This window comes from Macaca fascicularis, chromosome 3 (assembly GCF_037993035.2).
Source record: "Macaca fascicularis isolate 582-1 chromosome 3, T2T-MFA8v1.1".
Taxonomy (NCBI): Eukaryota; Metazoa; Chordata; class Mammalia; order Primates; family Cercopithecidae; genus Macaca; species Macaca fascicularis.
The window spans coordinates 139,777,228-139,802,607 of NC_088377.1; the positions used below are offsets into that span (position 1 = coordinate 139,777,228).

General features: G+C 34.3%; 1 long non-coding RNA gene across 1 annotated transcript; it reads left to right on the plus strand.

The window, feature by feature from the left end:
- Positions 1–9,385: 9,385 nt before the first annotated feature.
- On the plus strand, positions 9,386–23,488 carry LOC123572244 (uncharacterized). The gene is made up of 3 exons (XR_006696625.3): positions 9,386–9,444; positions 10,460–10,627; positions 20,401–23,488. It is a non-coding gene; the product is annotated as an uncharacterized lncRNA (long non-coding RNA).
- Positions 23,489–25,380: the final 1,892 nt, after the last annotated feature.

The window sequence follows — 25,380 nt, forward strand, 5'->3', positions numbered from 1 at the left end:
AGGTTTCGTCACTTACAAAAGTGTCTGACAGTTCTGAGACACACACACACACACACACACACACACACACACACGAGGGGTCTTCAGAAAGTTCATGGAAACTGTATATTATGACAAATCAATGCATGGATTTCAAAATATTTTTGCATCAAAATAATTACATGCTAAGTTGCTATAATATATCTGAACAGGACCTAGTTGGAGGCACCCAAAAAGATAATACAGGTAATACATCAGTTTGAAAAGAGCCCTTATCAGAGCAGTGTGAATTCTACCAAAATTAAAGCAAAAACATCAAATATGTGGTGAGGTTTTAGTGTAAGAATTGTGAAATCATTGATGCTTTCCAAAAATGTATAGGGACAATGCCTCAAAGAAATCAGCAGTTTGCAAATGGATAACTCATTTTAAGAAGTGATGAGATGATACTGAAAATGAAGCCCAAAGAGGCAGACTGTCCACATCAATTCGTAAGAAAAAAAATTAATCTTGTCCATGACCTGGCTGAAGAGGACTGATGATTAATAGCACAAACAATAGCCAATACCATAGACATCTCAATTCGTTTACCACACATTTTGTGGAAAAATTAAAACCGAGCAAACCTTTCACTCGATAGGTGCTAAAACTGTTGTGCCTGGGTCTGTTGCAGACAAGAGCAGAGCTTTTAATGAACATTTTTAAAAAGTGGGATTAAGAAGCATTTCTTCAAAGAGTAGTGATAGGAGATAAAATATAGCTTTACCAGTGAACTGAAGACAAAGAACAATAAAAACAATGGCTACCAAGAAGTGGCAGTGGTCCAGTCAAAGCAAAAGCAGATAAGTCAACAGCAAAGGTCATGCAAGAATTTTTGGGGGATGCTCAAGGCATTTTTACTTATTGACTTCCTGGAGGGCCACAGAACGATAACATCTGCTTGTTATGAGGGTGTTTTGAGAAAGTTAGCTGAAGCTTCAGCAGAAAAATTCCCGGGAAAACTTCACCGGGGAGTCCTTCTTCACCACTACAATGCTCCTTCTCACACCTCTCTTCAAACAAGAGCAATTTTGTGAGAGTTTCGATAACAAACCATTAGTCATCCACCTTACAGTTCTGACTTGGCTCCTCTGACTTGTTTTTGTTTCCTATTCTTAAAAATCTGTAAAGGCACTCATTTTTTCCTCAGTTAATAAATGTAAAAAAGACTGCATTGACATGGTTAAATTCCCAGGACCCTCAGTTCTTTATGGATGGACTAAATGGCTGGTATTATTGCTTACAAAAGTATCTGGAACTTGATGAAGCTGATGTTGACAAGTAAAGTTTATATTTTTATTTTTAGTATTTTAATTCTATTTTTGCATAAACTTTTTGAAGTTCCCTCATCTACATCTCACATACATACATACATACACACCTATTATATAAACATACAAATCTCTAAATCTGTCTGGTCCTGGTTAGAACTATGAAATCTGTTAGAGGCATTCCAAAATTTATTTCAATATCATAAATCAAATCCTTGCACTTTTCTCTGGACCAGTTTTTATTGGAGACTGAATTCAGAAAGAATGTGATGTAAAATCTTTACCATAGTTTGTCCCTTATGGTTACTGTTCCAAATAATGATTGAACCTGACATTCTTAGTTACTGAAAATGCCTCCTTGAAAAAAGAAAGAAAGAAAGAAAACTACTACAACCCTTCCCTGAAACTTTCCCAAAAACTGTTGATATAGTAGTGAGTGTACACAGACAATAGATATTATACTTTAAACAATTGCATAGTATGTTAAAGGATGATAAATTCTGTGGAAGAAAACAAGATAGGGAAAAAGGAAAGGGAAAAAAGAGGAGTTCCTATTTAAATCAGATGATGCAGGTAAATTTCAATGAGAAAATGATAATTGAGCAAAACTTTAAAGGAGTTGATGACCCAAGACATGTGAACATCTAACGTAAGAATTTTCCAGGAAGAGAGAATGGTCATTTCCAAGAGCGTGGGACAGCAGTGTGTCTGGTAGAACATATTTGACAAAGAGCTTGGGATTTTAGTATTAGATTCTAAGAGAATATACATGCTTAAGACTCAAAGGGAGTAAAACTCTCATGATAGAACTTAATCTAGAATATCATGATAGACAAAATCTTGTTTATTCATTCATTGATAAAACAAGCCTTTCCTTGACCTCAGCACTGGAAACACAAACACAAGCTAGACAAATAGGAAAAAATTAATGTAAACAGAGCATTACACTCCATAGAACAAATGCCATAGGAAAGTGCACAGAACACTTTGGGGTAATAGTAGAGGGAGGGAATGTCTAAGTATCCTGGGAATGTCATGAATGCCTTCACTAAGGAAGTGACTTTTGATCTGGTTCCTAAAGAATTTTTAAAGTTTCACAAGAAAGTAATGAGAGAGATGCATTTCTGGGCATAGAATCATATCTGTAATGCAAGTATGGAAGAGAATATGAAAAAGCATTGAATTCGCTGAATGTGTGGTACATTAGAAGGGAAAAGAAGAAATGAGTAAAGTGTAAAATACTGCATGCTAAGTGGTTTGGACTCTCTCTTCTGTAGGAAGGAAGTTTTAGTATAAAAATGACATAATCAGGTTTGTAAATTACAACTATTTGATGGTAGATATGGAGGATGGATTGCACCATGCCGGCAACCATCTCCAGTTACCAGCCATTCATAAGAGGTCCCTGTATATACACGTGTAAAGATGCTTTAATTCTTCAGGGAAAGCTTTATAACATTACGTAGGAATCTTATTGCTAGTGTTGATGGAGAACAGAACTCAGAATAGGATAGGTTACTTCCTAAAATATTCAAATCACAATCCCATGGGGGTGTTCAATATGAGGGTCTACAAAATTCCTTTCTAGACTTTGACTTATTTAATGAGGTATCCTAAGTAACTCTAAAGCAATATAAAATATTTGAGTGTTTCTCATATATCTGTATTGTGCTAGTTCCTTTTATGCATTACCTCATATATTCATAACAGCTCTGAGGTAGTTATTATAACTTTCCACATATTATAAATGAAAAAAAAAAGAGATTTCTAGGGGAAGTTAAACTATATGCATAGATAAAATAGCTTTTTTTAAAAAAATCTTGTACTTCTGATTGCAAGTGTGATGCTTTACCACTTCCCTGAAAATGTGTCAGACTTTGGAGTTGGTAGCATTATGCCATTAAGGCATAGCACTCGTCTGAAATGATTTCTCTTCTACAGGTTTTGACCTGGGACTGGTTTATGCATTCACAAAATACGTTTTTGTGACTAGAAAAATAATGAGTTACTTCTGGCAAGAAATATGAAGGGTCTGAGATTTTGCCTTACTTGCAAGCTGAGAGGTTGACTTCCCACAGGTTCATGTATACTGGTACAAGACATAAGACTTTGGGGTCAGATACACAGGACATTATTATTATTATTATTATTATTATTATTATTCACAGGAATTGCAGAAGGCAGAGTGCCAGCATTCACACTGGTTCCTTCAGTCCCAAATCCTACAAAGTAAGGCAAAGAGGGCCAAGTGATGCTTGCACATGGCCATGGGTTGGGTTAGAGAAGAAGAATTTTGGGCTTAGGGAATGCCAATGTTTTATAAGGGACATTAAGTGTACCTGATCTTTACCCAGGAAGGAGAGCTTATCCCACCATTTCTACTTTACACACTTGAAATCCCATGGAATTCTCGAAATGTAAACATTTCCGAGAACTTGACCTGGGTAATCTAAGTTCTATTCCACTGCCATATGGAAGATTATTTTATTTTATTATATGTTTAATAAGACTGTGTGGAATTTATTTTTATCAAAGTATAAAAGTTATCACTCTTTGGTAGTTTGTGATGCCACAGTTGAAAGATGAGTATGCTCCAATGTATTTTTCTAGCACTGTGATTCCTTGAATCATATACACCCTTGTTTGTTCTAAGCAGTAGAGAGATACTGTTGCCAAAATAATTTAACTTTTAAAGAACTATTATGGATGAATAATGCTCCAGGTCACCCTGAATTTCTTAAGGTCATGATGCAAAAATTTGTATTTTATCACCAAACTCAACTTTATTAAGTCAGTCAGTGGATAGACCAAGGAATTATTTCAACTTTTAGAGCCTATAACTTTAGATGAATTTTCAGACAAGCCATTGACACTACAACTAAAGATCAAGCAATTAACCGTAGCTCGTCTTTGGATAAATATGATTTAAAGCAAGCATTAGAAATCATGAGGACATTCAGAAAGTAAACTGAGTAATATTCATGAAGTATTGCAGAAACATTTACCACACTGTGAAAATAACTTTTCAGGATTCTAAGTTAACATAAATGGAGTTAAGAGGGAAAAAAAAAAAAAAAAAAAAATCCCTGATTGTGAGAATGTTGCACTGCCACTGTTTGAGAAACATCAGGTTTGCAGCCAGAAGAACTTAGTGAAGGTGACATTAACCAAAATTAAGAAAGTGGTTGTGCTTAAAAGGATGACGATGTCCCGGAGGAAGTGACATTGTCAAAAAACTTCACATTAAGGAAACTCAAAGATATTTTACAACACTGAAAGTGCAAATAATAAAATGTGGGAAGCTGATCCAAACCTAGAAAGGAATAGGATGATTTGCTAAGGCCCAGAAAAGATCCTTGCTCCGTAGCGGACAGCAAGCACTGTTCGAACTACTCTTGAAATATCCTTCTTAACAAAGAAAGAAAACATTTTAATTCTCATTTACCGTGTATCAGCTAAATATTTGTTTTACTATGTGTTTCACCTCTATCAATTTCTAAGCTATAATAAAAAATTTTAATGTTTTGACAAATTTTTAAAAAATACTGTAACCATTATGACTTTCCCTATGGATTATTAAGATTGATTTGCACAATTTCAGCTTACACAGGCATTTTTATAGTCCTGCAATACTGTATAAAGCAAGTACTTTATATGTATATATGATTATTTATGATATAAATATATATTTCACATGCCAGAGATTGTTTTACAAGTATAAAGTGTGTGAGTATCTTTATATGTTCCTGACAACATCTTGTTTTTTGTACTCATTACCTCTCACATAGAAAGTTATAAATCTATCATTCGCTCTTCCGTTTTCTCATCATCCATTTTCTCAACCCTCAGTGTCCTTCCATGTGAATCTTTCTGAAATGCATTTGTGGTCATGTTGCGACCTTTCTCAAAAACAAATAATGAAAACTGTCTGTGAATTTTATTAAACAAAAAATATTTTCCTGCTATCCTACTTTTCGTCATGCTACCTTCTCCACCAATGTCTCATTTCTCCCTTTTCATCTTCCATTTATTATATGAATATATACATTGATAAATGAATAAATTAGCAAGTATTTACTGGTGCAATATTTCATAAATATTAAATCAATTAGCATTTTCCAAAATGTGATTTTTATACACAAGACAGTCTGTTAAATGATTTATTTTGGTGCTAGAAGGAAATATTAGAACTTCTATTTATATTTATTCTTTTAAAATCTCAAATACAAGAAAAAAACTAAGCTTTAATATTTACGTGTAGGTATTGGCATTCTTATGGAGTTCTCATGTCAAATATTTACAAGTAGAAGGCAGGGTGAGAGTTTTGCACAGACAAGGAAATTATCCCACGCTTGTTCATGTTCAGCGTATTGCAATCAATTAGACTTCATAGAAATGCAGTTGAACTGGATTTATGCATTATATAATATTGTTTAAACTAAATCTCTCTTCACTAAATAAAAAATTTAAATTCAATTAGGCCAGAATGAGGATAAAAAAGGTTTGTGCGGAGGGAGTTGGGGTAAATAAATGATACTGGGCATGCTTACCTCTAGGGTTAGGAGCTAAAAGTTGATCTACCCAGAAGTCGGCCAAACAACATTCAAAATTATTCAGAAGAAATCATTGCAGTAAATATTTACATGCACTATTGTTAATAATGAATTTTAATGTTAGTGCACATTTTCCCTGGAGATTTTCGCTCATGGTAGCACAAATATATCACAGGTGGCAAAATGTTAAAATTTAGCACCCAGAACATGAAGTCAAAATTATACAATATTTTAGCAATGTTATAAATTCTGTGTACATTTTGAACCTGACAAAATTTTACTAATTCAGCAATAAATAAATAGCAAAAGACAGAAGTTCACATTTGACTGAGGTAATAAGTTTTCTTCCTACAGTGGAAATTGGCTAAAAGAGATGATGTGGAATAAAAGACAAAGTAAAATGTATTGCTCACTATCACATTTTTGTAAGATGTAGAGAAATGTTAGGAAACTGATTAGAATTAATCATTTAGAGTGAAAAATTTGCTCTATAGTTGAATGAAAGTTCAGGTTTTTAAACATATCTTAGCTTATGGTATCTGCAATATTATATTTTAATAATGAAAAAGTATCACTTTCTTTGAACTACTAAAGGAAACATTCGCTAAGCAAAACATGGTCTCATCCAAAAGTGACTACTGGAAAGAAAATAGAATTTATAATTCATGGGGAAAAACTGAAGGGTAATTTTTATATAATGGTGGTTTGACCAGAATTAAAGCAAGCAAACAAAGAGTTTAAGAATTACTTTATAGAAATAGCATCATGTATGAAATACATTCATTTGCAATATTCATAAGAAAGTTTATTACAGAAAAGATGTGAAAATTTAAGCCAGAAGCGGAAAGCAGTCATTAAACACAGATCGCGCTCTAGTCTTACAACGGCACAGTCAGATGGTGCAGAGCCGGACGGGAACGACGTCGGACGCGCCCATTCTTGGAAAAATGTCTCTTCAAAGAGAAGCCTCCCAGACCTCTACCTGGGTCGTTGCTAGCTGGTGAAGCTCGTCGGTGTCCCGGGCACCAGAGAGGAGGCCTGCGGAGGAGGTGACTCGAAGAGTTCCTGAGGGCCATAGGGATGGCCGAGGTGGCAGCTGGAGAGGCCCCTGTAGACTCCGGGAGGCGGTGGCTGCTGGTCACCGGGAACCGCCGCAGTGTTTTGCTTTGAAGAACCACTTCGTCGGCGCGGTGCTGGGTAGAGCGCGGTGGCGTCAAAAATAAAGAATATACAAAGTACAACAAACACCGCAATCTAAACAATGCAAGAACAACCAGAATCATTACTCAAAAATTTTAGCGGCAAGATAATGCAAACAAAAGCAAAAGCGGCGATAGATAATTTTATTAAAAAGCCAGAAGAAAATTACAGTTCAGAATGCAGACTTGATTTACCACCATTGAAGAAAAACTTAGTCGGGGAAGTATTGGACATGCCGGCACTATGAAGAGACCAGACTGATTCGACTGATTCTTGAAACAATAGTGTTTAAAGATGTAGAATTCAATGTTTTATACTTTCCTTAATAAAATGAGAATTATTTTTACTTGGGAAACAAAACAAAACCCAGATCCCTAAGAATCATAAAGTTATATAAAGAGATAAAGCACAATAATGAAAATATTTTGTACCCTACATATTTATTTGTGATCCCTTGGCATCGTGTTTATAGAATTGTCAAATTTAAGGATGAGCTTCATATTTTTCCGTTAGAAAAGGACAACTTTTCCAACTTTGTTAATTTATTATTAAATACAATTTAATAATACGATAAAGACTATGAAATTTATTTAAAATATTTTATAATATACAAAATTTTATAATATACAATTGTATTTATAAATACAATTCTTCATGAAAGACAATAATGAGTACTTTATCAGTCGCACAAAGATAATTCTGGCATTTACCGATGAATAAGGAAGCAATTGTCATCTGAAAGAAACTCAGTATGGAGAGGCTTATTTGAAAATGTTTCCATCATTCTAGACTTCAAACCACTACAGTTGTGTCACCTCCACAAACACTTATCTGCCTACATGTACCGGAAAACAGAATTTTCTAATCAGCGTAAAAATCTTCCACATAAAAAATGTCAGTAGGTTTTAAACTAGTAAAAATGTAAAATGAAATACTACCCAATTGATTTGAAATAAAATCGGATTGACATCAAGGATGAAGAATATTTTACAAATGGCTCTATTCAATACTTTTTAGTGTTGGTAGATAAAACCAAAAAAATGAGTTTATGATTTATTAAGTATAAAATGATGCGTTTCTATTTAGTTATATTTGTGAGGGATGTTAGGGATCCTTTGTATCTTTAAGAGCCACTGAGTATGAACATAAACTGAAATTTGGTCTTTGCTATGAACATGTAATCTCATATAATGTAAAATCATGTTTTCAACAAGAATAAAGCATATTAATTTTTTCCACTCCAAGTATTATGACATAAATATTAAGTACTTTATTATACAAATATATTTATGTTTATTATTTAACATTTATTGTATAATTAATGCATAAAATGAGTTTTAAAACTTTGATTTATCTTTGTCATCTCATGAAAATTAATAATAAGTACTATAAAATGTTATTTGTAACATTTTAGAAACAGAAAAACATTTACTGTGGTATATTTATATCATTTGCAATATAATATGATGTGATAGGTATAACATAATATAATACAGTATTTTCCACATTTATATCATTCTTTTGCATTCTAGTTTTTATATGTATTTCATGAGCATATAAAATATACCGTGCTGTGGTGCATTTAAATAATTTATGAATATAGAAATGCACATATATTGAGAGAAACACGCTGAAAACTATTTTTCCAATACGATGCTGTTATCAAGACTTTGGTGCTTCAAAGCCTCAAAGCCTCATTTTTTAAAAGCCACCACTTCTTTGAAGGTTTCTCTCTTTCGTCCTCTTTTGAAAGTGTTTCCTTCCTTTTCTGAACTTTCGTGTTATTTTACTGAAACATGCTACCCACTCTGTTGTGGCATAGCCATTTTTATCCAGCCACTATCTTTGCTAGGTTACAAATGACCTAAGAGTGGGTCTTGTTTAACTTTGGAGTTACTCAGCCAACAGTAGAATGGTAAGTATACAACTAGTTGCACTCAGAAATAATACTAAATCATCTCAGGGTTTGCAAATATGTATGCGGTCATATTAAAAATAATTCTTTATTCTACTTGCAGAACAGCTTCTATTAGGTAAACAGGGTTTAAAAATTAAATCACCTGAGCTTCTTGCCAAAAATTCTCCATAGGTTACTCCACGTCAACTCTAAAGACTTATGTTTTAAATTGTTGCTATGTAATGATCCTAGCCTTGCTGACAATCTTCTTACCAGGTACAAACGGGAAACAGAAACAGAAGCTGAAATATGACCTATGTGCATAATCACTCAATTAAATAGAATAAAACTATTGGCTTCAATATTGAGTAACAATGTATTGACTTGTTGGCTTAATTTGTGTAAAGATTGAATTTGTATAAATAGCCAAAGCCATGCACTTGTTTGTAGACGTTGCTAAGGGCAAATGGGGAGCTGGTCTAAATATGAACATCTTCAAGACTTTGTTAGTATGCACAGGTTTATGTAAATTTGATATTTGCTTTTAAGGAAACTAATTGTTAATTATGGAATTTGAATCCCTACTTGAGATCCTTTTAATTCATTCAATATTTCTTTCTCATTTTCATTCTTGTTGTTTGCGTGTGTGTGTATGTGTGTGTGTGTGAGACAGAGAGAGAGAAAGTGATATTAAATAATGAACAAAAAACTCAATTCTTAATATTGGATTATTTTAGACAGGATTCTACTTTTGGTAATTTTTTTTCCGTAAGAGTCTTCTTTTTGTAGAGTAATTTGCTATGTAAAAATATTTATTTTATAACAAAAAGTCATATAAAATACTATTTATCAGTTTATTAATATTTTTCACATTTGTGTTATTGTTTTAGACATTTCTTATATATATTATTTCCTTTTAGTCATATTACATATTCTGGGAATGAGTTTTAGAATATGCCTATTTCTGTTTTCCACTATTGAGGTACGGCGTAATGTAATTTACAATGACTCACACCTAAACCAAAAACAGACATTTTCTTTCTAAAAAAGAAAAGCAATGAAAAGAATTAAGCAAATTAAAGAAGAAAGGTCTTTTCCTTGATTTTTTCAATTAGCACTTTAAATTGTAACACAACAAACTTCATATTTAAAAATATAGCTTATGTGAGCATGCGAAATGATTTCACTGAAATGGTCAATAAACTGAAGGAAGAAATTAGCAAAATTTTCTTTTGAAATAATTCATATTGAACAAAAGAATAAACTCAAGATATATTAAAGTTGGGATCTAAACTTGTACTTTCCTGCAAGTTTGTTCTACACAGTTCATCACTGAAAAACAATATTGATATGTTAAAGAAAAAAACTTACTCAGTTTTAGATGAAACTTTTTACTCTGATTTCAGCTTGAAATGTATCAAGACAAATGGAAATATTGATAAAATATTGATTATTGATAAAATTGTTCACTTTTATATTTTTTCTTGGTATTAAGAAGTCTTTCTGTGTTATCTCTTCAGTGTTTTCACACATGAAAACAGAAATTCAGATTTTAATTAACCCAGTGAATTTGCCTGAAAATATGCTTCCTGGAACACAGCTAAGTCGTGCTTATGATAAAGATGTGGCTGGAAAGGGAGATGTCTGCCGTTTTCTGAATAAAACAAAAGATTTTGTCATCGATGCAAGTAAGTAACCGTGACATTTATATTTTTATTTGCTTTATAGTTATTACTTTTTAATTTTATTTTTAAAATTGACAGATAATAATTGTACATATTTATGGGGTACATAATGTTTCCACACATATAATGTGTAGTGATCAGATCAGAATAATTAGCATATCTATCATCTCACACCTTTATCACTTCTTTGTGTCTGGAATATTCAATATCCTCCTTCTAGCTATTTGAAAGTATATATTATTGTTAACTATAGTCATACTACAGTGCTTAGTACCAGTGCTTAACACCAGAACTTATTCCTTCTACCTAGCTGCAATTTTGTAGCTTTTAACAAGTCTCTCCCTATTCTTCCTTCCCTTCCTCCTATCTCTGCCTGTCTCTAGTATCCTCTGTTCTACTTATTACTTCCATGAGATCACTATTTTTTAGCTTCCACATATGAGTGAGAACACATTTAAGGTTTAGACTGTAAAGAAAATTATTTTGTTGAACCCAAGTGGTACATTAGATTTCTTGGTCAAAATTTGCTGCAGATAGTCACATAAATTCAACACAATTTCTAAGAGCGCTTCCCATTCCCACTTTGCCCCATATTTGTGATATTACAACATTGTCACAAGTGTTGTTTCCTGAAAACATAAAATTTTTTTCATAAAAATGACATGAGAGTCATCTCATTCTTTTTAGGAAAAAAGATATTCTTTGAAAAATAGGAAAGAGGATGTATCCATTATCTATCTATACATCTATCTCTACATCTATCTATGTATGTAATGCATGTATACACACTTTATTAAACTGGCATTCTAAGATATATGCAAGGCCAGCACTTTATAAAACTTCCCATTATTCCATAAGCAGTTATTATGAAACGCAGTGATTATGTTAGTCAGTCAAGCAAATGCATTATCTATATGATTTTCTTATGTCCTTCCTCTCTTATACTTGTTTTCAAGTACATGCTTGAAATACATGATAATAATATTAGAATAGGAAGAGATAATTTTGCTTTATAACAGTAACTTTTCAAACATTAGACTTTATATGAAAATAAAGGGATACTACCAAAAAAGGTCATCTGTGGGTTAGCATAGCTCTTTTATTTATTTTAAAACAATCCCTGTGCAAACTTAATTTTCTAGTGCATTTAAACAATGAAAGCTAAACATTAACCTTGGCTTAAATAAATAAAGTGAACTAAAAACTAAAAATTAACCTTGGTTTAAATAATAAAGTAAATCACCTTGTCTCCTAGGTCTCATACCATTAGAAAAATTTCAATTTCCTGACCTAGTTCTACCCTATCACTGAATTTCAAAAATTATTTTAAGCATCATCACATTTCAAAGTTATTTCTTAACAGTCCTAAATTCAAGATCTGAAAAGTTTGGCCAAAAATTGTTCCTTTAAGGCGAAAAAGATAATAAAATGAAGACAGATATGTTTGTACCAATTTCAAGAAAAATAATTAATACTTATTTTTTGTTTTAAAATGTTTTAGTTTTGGTACAGTGAAGACAAACATCATAAATAATATCATTTATTAAGTTTTACATACATGTGGCTTAAAAACTAGATCAGTATCACTAAATAAAATCATGATACGGTAGCTCTGTTTACCTTGCATTGTTTATCATCCTTGGCTCATAATCTAATTATTTGAAATTACATTAAAAATTAACTAATTAAATGCTAAGATTGTGTCCCTTTTTAAAAGAACCCCTAGCCAAAATACTATAGCCAATTTTAGGTTGACTTTGCCTGTTTTCTTCCAAAGTGCTTGTGGGGAATTGCAGTGCCCACGGTAGTGAGGGATCACACTTTAGGATGGATAGTTGCATCAACTGAGTTTGATCTGTGAACATAGCGAAAGATGGTGAAGTTCTACGTTAGTTTTCTCCAAAACAAATCCTGGTTTGCTGACTACCAACCCTGATATTGTCAGTGCTTGATAACTGACCATGGACTGGAATTTTTCCCAAGAAGAAGTATTATACTTCTTCTCGGGAAGTATTAATTAGTCCACGAAGGCAGAAAATACATTTCTGCCTGTCCACGAAAGCAGAAAATACATTGTACTCCTCAAATACATTGTACTCCTCACATCATCCTGTGCCTAACCAGGTGGCTGGATGGTAGACTCTCAGTAGGTTCAATGAAAAAGTGGGACAGTGTCTCACATTTAAAACAAAAAACAAACAAAAAAGTATTTGTTTTCACAATTAAGAATCCAACCAATGCTAAATTGCAAACGCAAATGATGTTTCTGATGTCCTCTGACATAAGATCAACCTATTTTCTTACTGCGATGTTTTTTTCTCAGTGTATGATTTCTACAGTTATATACAATTTTAATTAGATGTTAATTCTGAAATGAGATATAAGGTAGCATAACCGTTTTATGTACATTTCAGATATTTGTAAAAATGTGTGTGTGTTTATTTGTGAGGCATTCTCAGAAAATGTCAAAATATTGCTGGACGTGATTTTTATAAATTTAACAAAATGGTTTTTAAAACAAAAAGAATTTTATGTCTTACTCACCACCCAGTGTCACCTCACTGGAATGATTTACCAGTGGCTGAACACAACTCCACACACATAGAACAAGCTCACTCTTTTCCACAGAAGTCAATTCCAACTTCTGTTGATTCACCTGCTCCTTTTTCTCTGTCTACAGGACTGTGCTTGAAACCCCAAATTTTGAATAAAATCTGAACAACTGTTTCCCTCTGACTAGGATCAGATACTGGAAACCTTCCTTTAGTAGGAGAGTTGCCGATTTCCGGTAGTTAGACTGCAATAAGGCCCATCGTCTCAAACGGCTGGTTTGCCTGCCATTCTGACCCAGGGCATGTTTTTTCCTGTTTGTCCTCTGCTAGAAGTGATACTACAAACCTTGGCCTGACTCCCAGATGAATCTCCCATCCTTTTTACATAACACTTACCTAATAGTATAGAAATATCTGAATCTGATTATATGGAAAATATGTGCCCCTTAAACTAATGTCTCAAGCTTCTTGCGTTCTCATGCCTTTCAGTGGTGTCCTGTGAAATGGTCATGACTTTTATATGGTAAATAAATAGACAAATAAAATCCCCTACTTTCTCAACCTATTTTGTGACATTTCCCTACCTCTTGGCTTTAACTGAAATTTGCTGTCCTATGGGATGACCACAGCATGCCTCAAACTGATGTTACTCATTCTCCCACACATCTCATATCTCTGGGTCAGGAAGTGGGGAGACGGCATTCTTTTCACTCCACAAAGCTGATTCCTGACCATTACCCTGATCCTCTTTGGAAACTCCCTTGCTCAACTGAATCTCAGTATATCTGGCTCCTTACCAAACCGTACTAATCAGTCTCCGTTGAGTCCTGGCGACTTGAATATATCACTCACAGTGTTTCTCGCTGTCTCAGATCTGGCCACCATCTTTTAGGCTACTTTGATATTCACAGTTTGGCCTCTCCAGCTCTCCAAATTCTCAGGCCCTTTACTTTATTTGGTGTAAATCTCTCTACTTAAATCTCAGTGACTTGAAAATTTACTTCCATCCATGCACTGCCATGGCTGCAGTCAGAACTTCATCAGCACCCAGAACAATATTACTTTGTATTTTTATTCAGTTATCCTTACTATGCATTTTATCATCTCTACATTTTAATTGTAGTCAAGGGATAGACGCTTCATCTCTGAAGTCAACAATACATTGATTTATTCTTTTGCTCTCTATCATCACCACTTCTCTTTACTTCTGTATCTGGCAGTATGATCCGTCTTTCAACCCTTCCTGGACAATATCTTCAAATAATTTGTCCTGTACTTCTTCTGTAAACTTTACCCATGAAAACTCCAATTCGAGACCCAATTATTGATGTGCCTAAGCTTATGGATATTGTTAGGAAAAAATCACATGAGCCAGCTTGTTCACTCTAGATTTTGCTTGGCCCTAAATGCTTTTTGGTAGTTCTTCAAAACTTCTCTAGTTAGATCTCTCTTTAATTTGCCAAGTTGGTTATATTAGAATTTCTCCAGTCTCATCTCAAATCTCTTATTCACCTAAAACCTTTTCTCTTGGCAGATAAAATCAACTAACAAATTTGAGGAAAATTATAAACAATCAAGAGGGAAATTCCTTAGGCTATTTCCTATATATAGTTAGTTCTTTGCAATGATTTCCTTCCTTTTGCTCTTCTGCTGTAAAAGAAGATTCATGCCTTCCTTTGTCTACTTTCATTCCTTTCAGTTTGGTTGAGTTCCATATCCCCACTCCTCATATTTCTTTCTATACTGATTATCCCCTTTTCCTATATTTTATGTTCTTCTCTATTGATTATTTTCAATAACTTTCAACTAATCTTATAAGTCTTCCCTATCTTAATAAAATTCACTCTTGCCCTCTGTCTCTTTTCTTTTACTGGCTTATTTTTGACATTTTATAGAATATCTGGCATTTCATCTAACTGGTTAAATATTTTTAGAGTTCTCTACATTTTCCTTACTCCTACACTTTCCATTTATTTTTGAACAAAGCTGTGACAGGTCACTTCAACAAGACATGCCACCATACATAGCAATATTTTTATTGTTAAAAACAATGCCATATTTAAGTCTTCGTCTTATATGTAACCTCTCTTTAAAATTTAGAGGTGAAAACCACTCCTTAGGTTTTGAAACATGCTCATTTTGTTATTCTTATGGCACTATACTCTGCTAGTTTTCCCCTTATATCTCTTCGTCCTTCCCCTCCTCTTCTTCCTCTTAAATTTTTCCTCCATTTATTCTGTACATGTTTGTGTTATTCAGGTCTACTTAGGTTTTCTTCTCTCCATATTCTACACAGTTCACCTTACATTTATCCCTTGACTACAAACCCATCTATGTATCCCTTAACTACAATTAAATATATATTCTGATTATCTGAATTTTATATATATATATACACACACACACACAGACACACACACACAAAGCTCAAACACTATGACTTAACTTCAGACCAATATATCTACTTTACAGAAATATTCTCAAATATTTTAAATTGAATTTTTCAAATCTGCACAGATTATTTTCTCCAAAAACCTGCTTCTAATATAACCTCTGTGTGAATTATGTAAAACAGCTCTCTCCAGAGCAGATGCAGTCAAACACTAAGGCATGTAGTCCTCAGCTACTCTCGCCCCCAATCATCATCTACTATTTTGCAAGACATCATAAACACCATTATGTATGGTAGCCTTGCTGCCATCTACCCTTCAGAAAACTCTGTGACAGGCATGCCTTACTGACTCCTTCTATCACACCTTCTGCTTCCAGTCATTCACCGAATTCTATAGATTTTAAATCCTTGGTATGTTTATCGCATGTCTATGATTACTATCTCATGTCACATCCTTATAAGCTCTTGTCTTAGTGTATTTTGTGTTGCTGTGAAGGAACTCCTGAGGTTAGGTTATTCGTAAAGAAAAGAGGTTAGTTTGGCTCATACTTATGGAGGCTGTGCAAGAGGTATGACACCAGCATCTGCTTGGTATCTGCTGAGGGCTTTTATGCTGCATCACATCATGGCAGAGAAAGTCAAAGGGGAGGCAGGCATGTGTGAAGACGAAAAAAATCTGAGTTGCATCCTGGCTTTATAACAACCCACCCTCTGGAAACTAATCCATTCCCTCATAACTAATCCAGTCTCATGAAAAGGAGAGCTCACACACAGAAGGCACCAAGCCATGCATGAGAGATCTACCCCAATGACCCCAGTACCTCCCACTAGACCCTACCTTCCAACACCACCACACTGGGGATCAATTTCAACTTGAGATTTGGTGGGAACAAACAAACAACATCCAAACCATAGCACCCCTCTTCTAGATTTTTGCACCAACGTTCTCACTTGATTCCTTCCTTTCAGAATTCCTTCACAATTTTCACTGAAAGTAATTTTACTAATGCACAAACAGGATCATATTCCCACAATTTTTTGCTGTCTATATATAGGTGATACCACCTGTAATTCTTTGCTAACTTTCTATTTTCCCCCAAAGTAAAATCCAAGTTCTTTAAACTGACACACAATTCTTTTTAAAATGTGACTCCTGTTTATCTTTGCAGACTGAAAAGATACTATTCCCCATTGTATGTTCTATATTTTAGTCTAAACATACATCTCCCAATGCAAAACTTTCTTCTCCCCTGAGCCTTTGCACATATCATGTCTTCTGCCTCCTCTATTCTCCTTCTCCTGACCGACTCATTCACATCTTTCCTGTATTAGTTCAGAAATAGTTTCCTTAGTTCAGCATCTACCCTATTCTCAACATTAGGGAAAATGCTTCTCTTATGTATTTTTAAACCATTTTTCTTTAATAGTTTTATTTCCCTGATTGAATCCCTTGAGCACAAGGACTATGCCTGATTCAGTTGTTGGTCCTCTTGATGTAATATACACATGGATGCCCCTATGATAATAAATTCTTAGTTGTATTTCTAATTCTTCACCCAACTCCAGATCTGCATGCCTCCTGTATCTGTTTTCTGGTACTGCATAACAAACCACCTCAAAACATAGTGACTTCAAACAATACTGTTTTATCTCTTAAAATTCTGTGGGTTGGCTGAGTAATTATTCTACTGTTATTGCTTGAGTTCATTCATAGGGCTGAATTCCAAAGGCTTGTTCATGTCTATTCCAATGGAAAGTCTACGTTAACCTCTGAAACCTAGCCTAGCAATGTCCTTTAAATTAACCAAAGTCTATCTTTGGTTTCTTTAAGATGCCAAAGCCTTCTGATGCTATTACGGTGACTCATCTACAAAGTTGTAGTGCTATATAGCACTGGAGAGACAGGTTCCAGTTAGGATCACTGTATTAGTCCATTCTCACATTTCTATGAATAGAGACCTGAGACTGGGTAATTGATAGATCAAAGAGATTTAATTGGCTCATGGTTCCACGGGTTGTCCAGGAAGCAGAGCAGCATCTGCTTGGCTTCTGGGGAGGCCTCAGGAAACTTAAAATCACTGCAGAAGGTGAAGGGGAAGCAGGCACGTCTTACCTGGCCAGAGCGGGAGGAAGAGGAAGAGAGAGGGGGAGGTGCCACATACTTTTAAACAACCAGATCTTCTGAGAACTCCATTATGACAATAGTACCAAAAGGAAAAATCGACCCCCATGATTCAATCACCTCCCACCAGGCTCCACTGTCAACATTGGGGATTATAATTCGACATGAGATTTGGGCGGGAACACAAATCATATCAATCACATTGTAGAAAATTCTTCCTTTCTTAGCCTATCCCTCTAGCCCCCACATGAATCCAGCTGTTTGTGCTGTGCTACAAGTTGTTTGATACATTGTCAGTAAATTAGTATTCTTGACACCAAATATAAGGGGTAAAAAAATCTTTCTTGGGAGTGAAGGGAGGCCCACAGGATTATTCAGTCAAGTTTTAGTTCTTTTAATATGGCTGGAGGAGACTTAACAGAAGACATCATAATCAATAACCATTCAGTGGTTGAACCTATTGTGTTTTCTCCAGCTTTGATCCAATGTTGCATTTTGAGATTGTTTCTTGTGCTATTAAGAAGGGACATATAAGCTGCACTTCAGTTTGGAAGAAATTCAGCATTGGGTTATTCATTTTGTTATGATTTGATTTTGCTTGATTCTTATTTTGTAAGATTGAAAAGGAAACTCTACAAAAATGTGTAAGAAATTTATTTGTTCCAGTGAGACTCACATTTTGTATCTATTAAATCCATTAGCTAAGACAAGTTAGTATATATAGTTTTATAAAGTATTGCCTATGCATATTACTGGCTTTCTCAAAATTAAGAATATTTTTATTCTTCCTCTAATCAGTAGCTTTTGTGACTCAGGACTTTCTGAAAGAATCTCGTCAGTCACAGTGGCTCACGTCTGTAATCCCAGCACTTTGGGAGGCTGAGGCGGGTAGATCACCTGAGGTCGGGAGTTCAAGACCAGCCTGACCAACATGAAGAAATCCCATCTCTACTAAAAATACAAGATTAGCTGGGCATGGTGGTGCATGCCTGTGTAATCCCAGCTACTGGGGAGACTGAGGAGAATCACTTGAACTCAGGAGGGGGGCGTTGTGGTGAGCTGAGATCGCACCATTTCACTCTAGCCTGGGCAACAAGAGCTAAATGTCATCTCAAAAAAAAAAAAAAAATCTCAATGATTACGTTTGTTTCTTTGCTAAAAACTTGATATAAATTATTTAAAGAATGCTCAGATTAAGTGGACCTATTATTGCTAATAATAACAAAAATTTTAAAAAGTGTACTAGTGTCTGTATTTTTATTTTCTTCGTCTATACAGTACTGCCCTTTTACCATGGTTTCACTTTCCTAGTTTTAGTTACCCATAGACAATCACGTAGGTTATTTATTTTTTTTGAGACAGTCTGTCGCCCAGGCTGGAGTAGAGTGGTGCAATTGTAGCTCACTGCAGCCTCAAACTCCTAGTGTCAAGCAATCCTCCCTCTTCAGCCTCCCAAGTAGCTGGGACTACAGGCACATGCCACCATGCCCAGCTGATTTTTTATTTGTTTGTTTGTGTGTGTGTGTGTAGATGGAGTCATACTATGTTGCTCAGGCTGGTATTGAACTCCTGGTCTCAAGCAATCCTTCCACCTCAGCCTTTCAAAGTTTTGGTATTATAGGCATGAGCCACTGTGACTGGCCTATTTTTATTAATATAAGATATTTTCAGAGAGAGCATATTCTCATGATGTTTATTAGGGTATATGGTTATAATTCTTCTATTTTATTATTGTTGTTAATCTCTTACCATGCCTAATTTATAAATTTAACTTTATTATAGGTATGTATATATGTATAGGAAAAAACATAGCATATACAGGGTTCTATATATACTATGGTTTTACATATATATTTTATTTACATATATATATTTACATATATTTTTATTACATTTATTACATATATATTTATTTACATATATATTGACATATATACTTTTGGTTTTACAAATCTACTGGGGGTCTTGGAGTATATTCTATATGGATAATGGGGCACAACCTTACTTTCTTTTCTTTTCTTCACTTAAATCAGCTAATTGTTTTACATCCAGGTCTTAGTCTAACCTAGTAGGGAATTGATTATTGTTGCAATAAGTAGCATATAAAAGTATCCCTTTTAAGGCAGTATGCCCCTTTTGACAACAGAATTCTCAGTGATACAGTTTATCTAGGTGCCAGCAAAAAATGATGTCAAATCTATTTTATGACTTTGGGATAAACTCATAATAATTAATGAGATTGAACAGAAACAAATGACCTTTTTTTCCTCTGTTAATAAAAAGTAGGCATGTACTGTGATGATAATATTATCTCTGTCACTGATGGTCCTGTGACCTCTGGAAATGATTTTCGATGAAAACTTTCAAGAGACATATATGGTTTACTAATAATAGAAGTCTGAATCTTGAAACATTTTGAAAAGAAAATAAGTCAATATTTAATATTTTCTATCATTTGTATATTTTGAATCTTTTTCCTTGTGAGGCAGCTGAAACATGTTTAGAACTTTCTTTTTTTTTTCCTCCTTTCCTTCAGCTAAAGATTCAGATGATGCTTGTTAATTGTGTGACTTTGGGTTGACAACATAATCTCCAATTTAAGTTCTTTTTAAAGAAGTTAAAATCTGTAATGCCAAAATGTTTTAAGATACAAAAGTTATGTTTCTATGTACTGATGGTAATTATAATTTGTGGCTTATCTGTTTCATAGGTTCTGGTGTCATCACTGCTACCAAAATTTTTAATTATGAAACAGATCCAATAAGGTTTCTTCTGATAGTTGATACTAGGCTGTCTAGACATGTTTTGACCATTAATATTATTGATGTTCCTGAATCTCCAAACTGTACTGCTGATCCCAGATTTTCTTTAGGCACAGGTATGATGCATTATCTTCCTATAGTTTACTTCTAAGAGCTATGTATAATGACAGAGGCCAGGCATACTCCTTCAGTTAGAGATGATTCAGTGATTCTTTAAATTATGCATATAATGTGTGTTTATATAAATATACAAAACTATGTGCAGACCTTCATGTTTGTAAGAAAACATAACCTCTCTAAGGAATAATTTGAAAAACATGTTTACCCTATAAAAATTTTCATGCCACAATTATGAGGTAGGAGAGCACATACATTAAAAACAGCAATAGAGATTCTACAAGACTTGCCGTAAGACAAGCAAGACAGGAGAGAAAAAAATGAATAAAAGGTTTTCATAACTTAATACACAAAGTTAAACCTTCACTTGTGAAAATGCTACAAAGAATAGTTTTAGTACCCTTAAGGTTCAAATTGTGTTTTAGTTTTCCAAAGAAGTAAGAGAGATAGCCATCAATCAAAAATGCACAGAAATAAATGTGAATTTTCATTATAATATGATCATAGAAATACGAGACACTTGTATTACACAATCAAATACTGTGTATGAATGTGGGGCAGTTGACCAAGTCAGATATATAAGAAAAATTTTCTCTAAAGTATTGACAGTTTACTTTAGCTCTAAACTCTGATAATAGTAAATAAGTAAGAGGAGGGAAAATAGCATTTCATGCAGAAGGAACTGTAGGTATAAATGCCCTGAGGCAGCATAGAACATGTTGACTAAGAATAATTGGAAGTCTAGTATAATTGAAATCAAGCACTAAGTAATATGGTACAAAATGATAATTGAAAAGTAAAGAAGAGTATTTTAAGAATGCCAGTCTTAGTTCTAAGGGTACTGGGAATCCTATGAAGTATTTTAAGCTGATAGATATTTCAAATGTATCCATCTTGTTCAGTATAGAGAAATATTAGAAGGGGACGAAGTTAGTCTAGGTATCAGCAAGCATTGTAAAAGGCCAGAAAATAAATATTTTAGGCCTTGCAAGTTAAAAGATAAATTGAGTCTATTATTTAGGTAGTACTTATAAGCAAGGAAATAAATATCTACAATTTTTATTGATAAAAGTTTTAAAAGATAATAACAGTACTAATTGGGTATAATTTTGTACTACAGCTCTGCTAATGAGAGGAGTGAATCTTCACTTGGGAGGGGATAGAGTTTCTCTTTATGGGATGGGGCATTAAATACCATCAGCAAATCTCTTTCCTTACTTAGCTAACTGATGAACTGCTTAGAATCTTTTTTTACTGAGTTTCATTGTTAATTATTTTTGTTTATAAAATCTGTCTTCGTGAAATATTTTGTTTTACATTTTCTACTTTTTCTCATCATTGTTTTTCTGTCAAGTGGGAATACTGGGATGAGTTCTTAGTCTTGTTTTTCAGACATGTATTGTATTCTTTTATTAATATCAAAGTTATAGTGTCATTATATAATAAAAATAGTTTTCGGTCACATAACTTAAAAACAAAATAATCCACACTGCATTATGCCTTAAAAGTGTGTCATTCAGTTTACTTTTCTCTTCTTTTCTTATTTTGCAATGGTGGGTAGATATGATAATTAAAAACAATATGGTACTCAGAATGCTGTTATAACTGGATTACTGGAATTTATGGTATTTGAGGTGATGAGAGCACCATGTATTTCCATCACTCAACTCAGTAGCAAGAATGCAAAAATATATAGTCTATAAATAAATGAGTGTATATGTGTTGTTAAAACTTTATAAATACTGAAATTTGAGCTCCATATAAATTTAACGTGTCACAAAATATTAGACTTATTTTGATTGTTTAAACTATTTTTAAACCATTTTTATTTAAAGTACAAAAACTAAGCTTACAGAGCATACAAAACCAGGCAATAGTCTAGATTTGGCTCAAGAAAAAAGAAGACATTCATTTCAGTAATCCAGGCAAGGAATGGTATAGTTTGGCCTAGGAAGATGATAGAGATGAGAAAAGGATAATCTTAGGACATATAATATATCTGGTGATGAATTTAGTAGAATGAAAGAAAGGACTTTGAGTTTTCTAATTTGTGTAACTGGTGTGGAAATCCTCAAGAAATATAGGAAAACTTAGAAATATACCAAATTTGGCCGAGCACAGTGGCTCACACCTGTAATCCCAACACTTTGGGACACCAAGGCGGGTGGATCACGAGGTCATGAGTTCAAGACCAACCTGCCCAAGATGGTGAACCCTCGTCTCTACTAAAAATACAAAAATTAGCCGGGCGTGGTGGCGAGCACCTGTTATCCCAGCTACTCGGGAGGATGACGCAGAGAACTGCTTGAACCCGGGAGGTGGAGGTTGCAGTGAACCAAGATCGCACCACTGCACTCCAGCCTGGGTGACAGGGTGAGACTCCGTCTAAAAAAAAAAGAAAGAAATATACCAAATCTGGAGAGAAAAATCAAGAGTTCAGTTTTGCGAAGGTCCTCTTTGATATGCCTTTGTTATGTCAATATAAGGATAGATTTGTGTAAGCAGTTGGGCTTGAAAGTCTTCCCCAGGGCTATTAATGTTTTGTAATTGAAACCATGGACTTGGATGAGATTACTTAACCCGAGAGTAGAGAATGAGAAGAAAGGAGGGCAGAGGGCCAACCCTGAGGAACTCCTACACTTAATGACGTGGGGAAGAAACTCAGCCTGCCAAGGAGACGAAGAAGGAGCTGCTAAAGTGGTGGTAGAAAAAGGGGAATTATGTCATGAATGGCAAAGAAGAACAATGTTTCAAGAGTGCCAGTGGTTAGTAGTCTTATATTCCACAACAAGTAAAATGCATTGAGTTAACAATATCGGGAAAGTGATAACTAATGAGTTTGATAACTATTTTATGGCTGTTATAGGGATGGGAGCCAGAATGGAGCAGATTGATTAGTGAGATTGTAAAAACAGAAAACATCTTTTTTTTTAAAAAAAAAATTTGCACATAAAGTTGGAGAGGATGGAGAGGCAGAATTATATGGGATTGCAAGAGTTGGGTCTGCTATATTTCTTTTTAAAGGGAAACATGAGTAATTTTACAAACATAGAGAATCCATTTGATGAGGAGGCTGAAGACAAATAAATAAGAAAGTAGGTGAGAAATGGGAACAAAGCACAGGTGGAATCAGTCAATCAATCATCTGTCAATCTAGTCTACCCATCTATATATCTCCTAAACACTTCCATGTCTCTATTTACGATTTCAATTTTTTATGTTTAACAAATTTGAAATGCCTTGAAGCGTTCATATTTTTCTATTCAGATTTTACTTGCAGCTGAATCTCTGGAAAAGTACTAGTGAGTTGGGAGTCCCAGTTTGAGTGTATGCTTGAAAGAATTTTTTTTTTATCATTGCAGTTAAAATATATACTGAAATATATACTTAAATATATAAATAAAATACTCGAAAACATGCTCTGAAAGATCACAAATGTAAACTATCAATTTCTTTTGAAAATATAAATGAATAAAAACTTACAATTTTTAAGTTTGGACCATACTAACAAAAACCAATTATTTATTTCATTAAATGAGTCATATTAAGAACATTTTAAGATTATAAAATAAACTAGGATTTTTGTGAATACATCTCTATTACATTGTGCTCATATATTACATTTATCTCCTTAAAAGCTACAGCAGGAACATTGATTACATTCAGAAATGTAATGTTTACTCCATTTGGTTGATACAAACTCATTATTAAATTTTCACTGCGAAAGGCAGTGTTGTCTGATAACCATGTGCAGTTATTTTTCAAAACGAACGTGGACACACACATAGCCACTTTCAATAATGATATTGCCTATGAATATGAATAAGCAACTGAAATCTCTTCATGTTTTTTTCTTACTCTCTTGGTCAAGGGGTTAGACTCCAGGTCATCTCTTCTGAGCTATCCTGAGTTCCTAGCCCCTTTCTTTTGTCAAACTTCAAGGGTTACTGAGGGCCCTTGAGTCTTATAACCACCTGCTTCTGCTTCCCGTTTTCCATTCCCAGTGCTGACCCTGTCCAGTCTATGAAAAGGTAAAAAATACATTCAAGGATGAGAGAATAGAGTGGTAGCTAGAGGGGACTGCAGATTATTAAGAAATTGTTAGTTAAGATTTGGAAAGCTGTAATAAGGACTTTGCCTGATCGGGGAACTTAATGGCTGTTTGGGAAACTTGCCAATTTTGATTTTCACAAGCAGTTTTTCCAAAGGTACTCAGAAGTTTAGGAGTGATTCCTATAGATGTGCAGTGCTCCTTTTCTGCCAAGAGTAGAAGGAAGAGTCAACTGTGTAAATGTTGAAGGAGGTTAAGGTGGACACTGAGTGTCCAGTGAGTCTGGCAGCATGGAAATCTTTGATACTTATTGGAAATAGCTTCTGTTAGTAGAGGCAGAACCTCTACTAGTGTGAACTAAGGACTGAACAGGCGGTAAAGAAATGTACAAACTCTGGCCCTGAAGGGTAGGAGAGAGATATAGGGACATTGTTAGGTTAAGTTTAGGGTCAAGCGTGTTTCTTTTAAAATGAAAGAGACTTGAGCATGTTTAAGTGCTAATGGAAAGTACCCAGAAGTGAGGCAGTGACTGAAGATAGGAAGTAGAGACAAGTCCTTGAGAAAGTATAAGGTGAGTCACCACCCAATGAACAGGGATTATCTTTAGTAACAAGTTCCTTCTTTTTATAGTAAAGAAGGTACCAACATAGGTGAGTTTGCAGATCCTATCAGAAAAAGTGAGCTACCACTGATCTAATGGTTTCTGTTTTCTATGCACTAAGATGGGAGATCCTCTATGAAGCGTGAGATAGAAAGGAAG